Genomic DNA, 9,199 nt, shown 5'->3' on the forward strand with positions numbered 1-9,199 from the left:
CGTCCGGAGCCTGTGCTCCGCAACGGGAGAGGCCACAACAGTGAGAGGCCCGCGTAACGCAAAAAAAAAAAAAAAAAACAAGAAATAGGGCAGGCCCCAAGACAAAACTGAACAAAATAAACCCAATGTCCTGAACAACTCTGGTTCTCATATGGAAAAATGGTGACCAGAAATTACTTGTTGTAATGACCTAAGAACACTATTCCCATGAGAAAGTTTTCAGCATAAAAGTTAAACCACATGCAGGTCTCTACAAAAATAATGAAGAATTCAAGGAGATAAGACAGTGAGGGAAGGTGCAATGGGGGAAAATGTGGATGTAATCTGTATAGGACACAAAAGTTCCTGGGAACTTAATCGACGTTATGTACTCGGCACATGGTAGAAGCTCAGTGAATGACGGTCACCCAGATAACTGAATGGCTCACTCAAGGTTATAGTTCATCATTCATTCACACATTGAAGAAAGATTTGTAGAAAGCCTACTAAGTGCCAGGCCCTGTGCTAGGCCCTGAGGGTGCCACAGTGAACAAGACAGTTGAGATTTGTGTCCTTACCATCCTTCTGCAAAGAAATCTCCTTTGCAGACACTTTATGTGGGTCCCTCTACCTCTGTCTTTCCATAAACACTGCCTGAATTGGTGACCATGTCTAACAGATTAAAGCCTATACATTTAAAAAAATATTTATGTATTTATTTAGCTGTTCCAGGTCTTAGTTGCAGCATGCAGGACTCTTTGTTGTGGCATGGGGGATCTTTTAGTTGCAGTATGCAGGCTCTTAGTTGTGGCATGCGGGATCTAGTTCCCTGACCAGGGATCTAACCCAGGTCCCCTGCATTGGGAGCATGGAGTCTTAACCACTGGACCACCAGGGAAGTCCCAAAGCCTATACATTTCTTCTAAAATATTTTCTTTGTCTCTGAAACCAAGTTGACACACCCATGTAAAATGATCCATGATGCCACCTTGGATTTCTGTTAAATAACTTTGTATTAGTTATCTATTGCTGTGTAACAAATTAACCCCCAAATTAGCAGCTTAAAATAACAAACATTCATTATCTCAGAGAGCTAAGGACTGACTTAGCTCAGTGGTCTGGCTCAGGGTCTCCCATAAGGTTTTGGTCAAAGTGTCAGTTGGGGCTACCATCATCTGAAGGCTTGACTGGGGCTGGAGAATCTGTTTCCAAGGTGGCTCACACACAAGGCTAACAAGCTGATGCTGACTGTTGCCAGGGGACCTCAGTTCTTTGCTACATGGGTCTTTACATAGGGCTCCTCCTGACACGGCAGGTAGCTTTCCCCAGAGCAAATGATCTGATAGAAAGACAGACACAGAGAGACCAAGAAAGAAGCTGCAATGTCTTTTATAACCTAATCTCAGAAGTGACAAACCATCACTTTTCCTGTACTCTGTTGGTCACACAGACCACCCCTCTGGTACAATGTTGGCAGGGACTCCACAGGGTCTGGAAACCAGGAGCAGGATCACTGGAGGCCCTCTTGGAGACTAGTTACCACAGCCTCCAAGGAGAGCTTCCTCTCCCCAAACTCCACCCAAACCCCAGTCGGGGAGAGGGTGTGCGTGCAAATTCCACTGTGTGAAAACACAAAGGCACACAGCAGTAAATTCACTCTGTCCTGGAAACCCAGTATTTGAAGCCCAGAGAACTGCCTTTCCTCAATCCTACTTTAGCACCACACCATAGGCCTGCATAGAAGGACATCATAGAAGCAGCTCCAATTAAGTCATTGGTGTCTGTTTCACTGGTAGTGTCCTCTCTCTGAGGACCCACAGGAAAAATATCTCTCTGGTCTCAGGGTCAGGAAAAGTTGTGCTTCTCCTGAATAACTACTTTGTTTTTCTCGTGTAAAATGTGGAATTTTGTTACCACTCACATCTCCCTCTTTACTCTGGCTATTGGGAAGCTTGGAGCCAACCGTGTAAGCCTCTGCTGGTGTCCATCTCCTTGAGCTAATGTCACCCTGGAATTATCTCTTCTACTTGTTCTATATCCCCTCCAATCCCTTCTTTTTTTTTTGCCACGCCACATGGCTTGCAGGATCTTAGTTCCCTGACCAGGGATTGAACATGGCCCTGGCAGTAAAAGCGCTGAGTCCTAACCACTGGACAACCAAGGAATTCCTTCCAATCCCTTCAACTTTTCATTTTATCCTTTTGTGTGTTTTGTACTTTTATAATTCCTCTCAAAGCTTTTGTGGATTGGAGTATAAATACACTGATAAAGTTTGTCCAAACGCTGATGACTTGCACACGTGTGCCATCTAGTGGTAACAGTGATAACTGCCAGAATAGAGACCTCCCTGATTTTTCAGATTTGTTTTTTCAGGGAAGTGGTGGTGTGGGAGTGTGGAACAGGAGGGAGACCAGAACCGCTCTCTGTGCTTTGTCAGGGAATTAAGACTGCTGGGGATGAAAGAGACTACAGGCAGGGCAAAGGAGCAGGTGATTCAATGGCTAGAATCTGAAATGATTTATTGGAATCTAAAGAAGCCAAAAAATAGCGAAGATCCAGCAAATGAGGAAGGCACTGGCAGTGGAAGTGTTAAGTGAAAGGTGTTAGAAAAACTGAACAATGAAAATAGACCTGATTCAGGCAGAAGATCACTTGAAAGGTACTTAATGTGGGTTGACTGCAGATGTGACCAGCCATTTTTAAAGCATTCACATTAACCATAGGAAGAAGCTTAGAGTCTAATTTCATTTTACTCAGGAGAAAACTGGGACCCAGAGGCATGGAACACCTTGTCCAAGGTCATACAGCCTGTTACTCACAGGTCCAGGACGACCCTGAGACCAGTCCTCTTTTCCCAGTACCACACTGCCTTTAATCATATGTAACAGGTGTTCATTTGGGCTTTCATTTTGCACACAGGATTTTAAAATAAAAAATTGGACTGTCACCAAAAATTGCTGGATCCAGCAGGTTTCCAAGGAATTATTACTCACTGGTTTTGCAGCTGCCCCGCGGCACACCCACAAAGGGTCAGGATGAAGGTGGTTATGAAACACTGGCTTCACCAACCTTCACTAGATGGCTCATGCCATTAGTCCACAATGATGCGGAGGGATTCTAGAAGCCAGTCACAGTAGCTGAGAGAGCTCCAGCCTGTGGAAGAGAAGATAAGTTCATTCAGCCACAGTGTTAACCTAGCATCTTCTCTGCGCCAGGCTCCAGGCAGGATGCTGAGGTGGCAAAATCAGCAAGGCACTGGCCATATCCAGGAGCCATACACATTGCATTCGTCTGTACCCTGATGTGTGTTCCTGGGCACGGCTTGAGCTGCAGCTAAGGGATAGCTTGGATCTGGAGGGCCCCTGAAGACTTAGCCCAGGGGTCCGTAGTCTGAGGCTGAGCTGTCTTGGAAACAGCCTAGAGTCAGGGGACCACTGGGAGGACGGGAGCTACTATCTAAGCAGAACTTGAGACATTATCATATCAGACAGTGTAGATATAGAAGAGTTTCATCATCTCAGAGAGTTCTACTGGACAGCACTGGCCAAGAGCACCCTTTCCTGGATTTTCTGCATCTTACCAGTTCTTCCAGGCCCTTCAGATACTGACATAAGCAAGAGAGTGATATGAGTCACTGGTTTCTGGAAGGGTCAGAGCTCCATGGCTGTTCCAGATCTGATATCCTCAGAGGTACAAATGACCCATCTGAGACAGAGGGCACTTGGAGGTCAGCTCTTTAAACTTTTCAGACTTTTATGCCCATAAAAGATGCCAAAATAGGGGCCGGGGAGTAGAGGGAGTATTAGGGGCCTCAATTTTTGAGGTCAGAAAGACCTAGGTTCCTATCCTCTCAGGTTTGAGACAAGAATTAGAATTACAGTAAGTCCCATACATACGAATGAGTTCCATTCTGAGAGGGCGTTCGTAAGTCCAATTTGTTTGTAAGTCCAACAAAGTTAGCCTAGGTACCCAACTAACACAATCCGCTATATAGTACTGTACTGTAATAGGTTTATAATACTTTTCACACAAATAATACATAAAAAACAAAGAAAAATAAAGAAAACATTTTTAATCTTACAGTACAGTATCTTGAAAAGTACACTACAGTACCAGCTACATCACCGCCGCTTTTATGCTTGCTTCCGGACATCCTGGGCTTTAAATAAAGATATTGTACTACTGTACTCGATACAGTACTGTACAGTGAAGTACACAAAAGCATAACCACTTGTAGAGGATGCACGCATGTGACAACGTATGCCAGACACGTGACTAACTTATGTGATTAGACATGCAAATGCAGGTTCACACCTTTGAAAGTTCGCAACTTGAAGGTTCGTATGTACTAGATTTATTGTAGTTCCAATTGTACTGAGTTCTGACTGCACTACTAGCTGTATAGTCTGGGCAGGTCAACAACCTTTATCCACCACACCCTCAGATTTCCCCTCCGTAAAATGCAAATACCCCTGCAGCTGGGCAGAATGAATATCCTCAAGTGCAGAAACAGTAAGCCTAGGGCAGTCCTGGTGGCCCAAAGAAGAACCAGCTACCGCTGAGAAAAGCGGAAAGAACAGCGGAGCTCCCTGAGGGCGAAGGTCACTGCCAGATGCAAGTCCCAACATAAAATAGATCCCCCTACATGCGCAGCGCCATGATTCTTTGCACCCTTGTAAAGTGTCCGGTGAGCAGCAAGAGCTGGGGCTAACTTAGGGCCGTTATCATCTGTTTCTTTTGAAGTAGAGCCCCTCATTTCTCAGAAGATCTCACAAAACTTTGCTTAATAGAAATCTAAGCTTGGAGAATTCTCGGGACTACAGTGTACCCACTAGTTCCCTCCTCACCCGCGAACCCCAGGGTCCAGGAGAGACGCCAGCCCCGGCAGGACCCGGAGACCTTTAAGTTACTACACTTCCCAGAGGCCTCTGCGCAAAGAGAGGGGCCGGACAGCGGCTCGCTTCCCCTGCCTCCACAGCGCGGGATGTTTTAATCCCAGAGGTTTCGCCCTCCTGGCACTCGCCAAGGTCCCCACGGACCCGGAACAGCCCCCATCTAATCAGCCGGGAAGAAATAAGCGCAGCAAGACACTCTAGGAAAGGTAGTTTCCAAAAATATTTCTGGGAAACGGAGGGAGGCAGCGAGGTTTGCCAGCCAATTAAGAGCCGGGCTCGGGGCTTGTCACGTGACTCGCGCGGTCAGCTGTTTGGGGACCTTGGCTTAGCTGCGGGAGGGGGCGTTCAGAGCTGTGGGCAAAGCTACTGCCGCCGCCTGGACTGGCCTCCTTAGCCCCTGAGCCGTCCCCGCTGGCCAATCACAGAGCTGACCTCATATTTGCATATATTTGAACTTGGCGCTGGAGGACCTTGCAGTGCTCATCTCCTGCCTTGGCCTCTGCAGCAGCCAAACTGAGGCACTGGAGTTGCTTCAAAGCTTTATTGGATAAACCATTCATCAGCTGTTGGGTTCGCTTCATCTTTGGGGACTTTTCCTACCCTCTGTTCTCGTTCGGCCACTGTGTCTTCACCCATGACCTTGTTGCCTCAGAAATTTAAGTCCTGGGACCCGTCTATTTCTCGTTATTGGCCGCCTCTAGTTTCATTTCTTTCCCTACCCAGCCTAAATCCTCAGAATCCTGTCCTGCCTCATATGATTCTGTAACAACCCCAGACCGTCGATTAATACAATCGCCTGCTTTGGGTTTGCTAGGTGCTTCTGGAGGGGGAAAGATACAACACCAATTTAACAGGTTGATGCCACTGGGATCAAGATCTCAGATGTCAGCTAAACTCTAAACTCTGGGATTGGGACAGCACTGGGAGGCCAAAAGAATAGAGGCAGAGAGTTTGCTGCTGAGACCTCTGGTGGGAGTACAAGGCTTTGCAAGGGCTATTTTTGTCGCATTCCACGTCATGTTTGTCCTATTAGAGCCTGAGAATGAAATGTAGAGCAAAGCAAAATATTAGGGATGAGAATATTCTAGAATGGCACCTTGGTGAGAAAGTATCAATAGAAGATCCTGTAAAGACTCAAACGAATGTTAAGTAACATGAAGAATGAAATGAGAAATAGCAAGAAAGCATGCAAAGATGCTAAACTGGTATAGTTAAAAGTTTTAAATAAACTCAGAGAGCAAGATAAAGTCCTTTAAAAAGCATTATGATGGGGGTTCCCTGGTGGCGCAGCGGTTGCGCGTCCGCCTGCCGATGCAGGGGAACCGGGTTTGCGCCCCGGTCTGGGAGGATCCCGCGTGCCGCGGAGCGGCTGGGCCCGTGAGCCATGGCCGCTGGGCCTGCGCGAAAAAAAAAAAAAGCATTATGATGGAAAGAGATTGTGTGTTTCTGATGGCCAGCCTTCCAGAAAGATTAAAAGATTATACCCAAAAATTCCTTTGAGAAGTGGCAGGTGTAAGAGGATCCTGGAAATCAGTAAGTAACCTGGCTTCAAAAATATAATTTTTAAAAAGGAGGTTTTTCGTGAGGGGAAAAGGAGATCCAAAACAGATATGTCTGGACATATCAGAGGCCCCTACTGTGTTGTATCTTAGAAGCAGAATCCCAAGTAGGCTGGGCTCCTGCTGTCACAAAGGCCATTAAGCAGGCTTTGGAGCCCCGGGGGGGAGACCACACGGGGCCTGAAACTTCTCAGGAAGTGTGCTGTCAAGCACTGGAGAGGAGATTTAGTTTGATTTTGTTCTCTTACAATGATTATGTGTTATTAATTTATATCTTTCTGTTCCTGTATAGCATAGGGTCCATTTGTTGTGTAAAAAATCTGAAATACCTTAAACCCTATCTAGTGTTTTCACATACCACATTGTATTTGATAAAGAAAAGCAGCAAACTTGTCTGTTAACAGATAACTGGAAAGGGTATTGCTTTGAAAACAATCCAATTTATTACACATCTGTATATCAACCTTGCCACCTGATTCTAAATTTAAATACTTGCTGTTGGGGACTTCCCTGGTGGTCCAGTGGGTAAGGCTCCGCGCTCCCAATGCAGGGGGCCCGGGTTCGATCCCTGGTGGGGGAACTAGATCCCTTAGTTGCATGCCTCAACTAAGAGTCCACATGCCGCAACTAAGAAGTCCGCGTGCCACAACTGAAGATCCTGCGTGCCGCAACTGAGACCCGGCGCAGCCAAAATGATAAATAAATAAAATTTTTTTAAAAATAAGTAAAAAAAATAAATAAATAAGTAAATAAATACTTGCTGTTTACCAACAGGAAATTACAGCTACATTTACATGTGTCTGTGGGGGAAATTCCTGTAGAGAATAACCGCATCTTTATATGCAAAGCAAATATCTGGAACCAAACAAAACAATTCTGGAATCCCAGGCTGGACATTAATATTTTAGGAGTAGAGCACAAGATCTCCAATAAACAAGAAAACCTACACATTGTAGAAAAAGAAATCACATAGATATCAATTTTCCTTAAGGTAGAGCGATTCATCTCAGATTGTTTGTTCAGGACCAGTTTGTTGGTTGTTTTCAATTCTTTGCACACCAATACTTTTGTAAGTAAGAGTTTATTTCTAGAAAAAATGAAATTATAATGAATTATAAAATACAAAATAGTGGCCCCATTTTTTAATGATTAGAGTCAACATACATAAAATCACTCTAAAGTTGCTATAAGGGAATTCCCTGGCAGTCCAGTGGTTAGGACTCCACACTGTCACGGCCGAGGGCCTGGGTTCAATCCCTGGTCGGGGATCTAAGATCCCACATCCCACAAGCCATGTGGTACAGCAAAAAAAAAAAAGAAAGAAAAAAAATTGCTATAAAAGTTTTGAAACAGTCTCAATTCTATATTTAATTCATGGAAGACCAGATAATCAACCCCCCTTGTCCAAGGACTATATTTTATATAGCACTGAGATGAAGCATCTAAAAATGGAGATCTTTCAAAAGCATATCACTCTCTGGCTCAAACTTCCATTATTTTTATAAGACTGACTTTTATTGTCAGTATATGAATATACCACAATTTATTTACCCATTGTCCTATTGACAGACATTTGAATTGTTTCCCATTTTTTATTATTACAAACAGTGTTGCAGTGAACATTGTTGTAAATGCCTCCTCATGCACAAGTGCAAGAACCTAGGGTATAAACTTATGTTATCCTATGTGATTCATATACCCATGAGTGAAATTGCTGGGTTGAACGATGTATGCATTTTCACCTTTAGATATTGCCTACTTGGTCTCCAAAGTGCTTGTACCAATTTACGTTTACTTCAGCAGTGTGGAAGAGTTCCCAATTCTTCATTTGATCACAAACATTTAAAATTGTCAGACTTTTTAATTATCCCAATCTGCTGGATATGAAATGGTACTTCATATGGTTTAGTTTGCATTTCTGTAGTTAATAATGAGGTTGAGCGTCTTTTCATACATTTATTAGCCATTCTGGCTTCTATTTCTATGATTTACCTCTTTATCTTTTATTCATTTTTTTATTGAGTGTTCTTTATTTTAATGTTGTTGACTTTATCAGCTTTTTTCTTTATGGGTTGTGCTTTTTGTAATTTATTAAATCTTTGCTCTAAACAAAGATCATAATACATGCTCTCCTATTTTCTTCTAAAAGTTTTCTCTTCTTCTTGGGTTCTTGAATTCCACTTGGATTTTTGTATTTGGTCCAAGAAAGTGTTTCAGTTTTATTCTTTCCTATATGAATAACTAATTACTCATCTTCATTTTTGGAAAAATCTGTCCCTTCTCCACTGATCTGCAAAGCTACTTTTTTGAAGATGTCAGATGTTCCTCTATGGCTGTGTTTCTGGGCTCTGTATTCTGTTCAAGTGGTGTAGATATCTACCCCTGATCCATTGTCACAATGTCTTAATTACCATACTTTATGGTAATTACTTATTATAAAATATTTATTATAAGATAAATATTTATTATAAAATAAGTCTTGTTGTGTGCTAGAGTGAGTCCATCATCCTCTGCTTCTTTCTCATGTGTGTCTTACCTGTTTTTGTACATTGCCATTTACATTTTAGAATTGGCTTGTTGAGTTGCCAAAGAAACATGTCACGATTTTCATTGTAATTGCAATAAAATCTATATATTCCCTTGGGGAATCTTTATGATACTGTTTCTGTCCAGGTTCACAATATGTTTTTCTCTTTATTTAGGTCATCTTTAAGATTTTTCTATCTTTTTAAAAATAATTCTTTTTTTTTTTTTTTTTTTTTTTTG

General features: G+C 43.0%; 2 long non-coding RNA genes across 2 annotated transcripts in view; one reads left to right on the forward strand and one right to left on the reverse strand.

The window, feature by feature from the left end:
* Positions 1–4,534, reverse strand: part of LOC114487822 (uncharacterized) — a 64,375-nt gene extending 59,841 nt beyond the window's left edge. Inside the window, exons 1-2 of the long non-coding RNA XR_003683268.1 lie at positions 4,450–4,534; positions 2,973–3,132 (exon numbers count right to left, since the gene is read on the reverse strand). This is a non-coding gene — a long non-coding RNA (uncharacterized lncRNA). The remainder of the gene's footprint in view (positions 1–2,972; positions 3,133–4,449) is intronic.
* Positions 4,535–4,944: 410 nt separating this feature from the next.
* The window catches only part of LOC114487825 (uncharacterized), a 60,806-nt gene continuing 56,551 nt past the window's right edge, over positions 4,945–9,199 (forward strand). The window contains exon 1 of the long non-coding RNA XR_003683269.1: positions 4,945–5,080. This is a non-coding gene — a long non-coding RNA (uncharacterized lncRNA). The remainder of the gene's footprint in view (positions 5,081–9,199) is intronic.

The sequence above is a fragment of the Physeter macrocephalus genome, chromosome 14 (assembly GCF_002837175.3).
Source record: "Physeter macrocephalus isolate SW-GA chromosome 14, ASM283717v5, whole genome shotgun sequence".
Taxonomy (NCBI): domain Eukaryota; kingdom Metazoa; phylum Chordata; class Mammalia; order Artiodactyla; family Physeteridae; genus Physeter; species Physeter macrocephalus.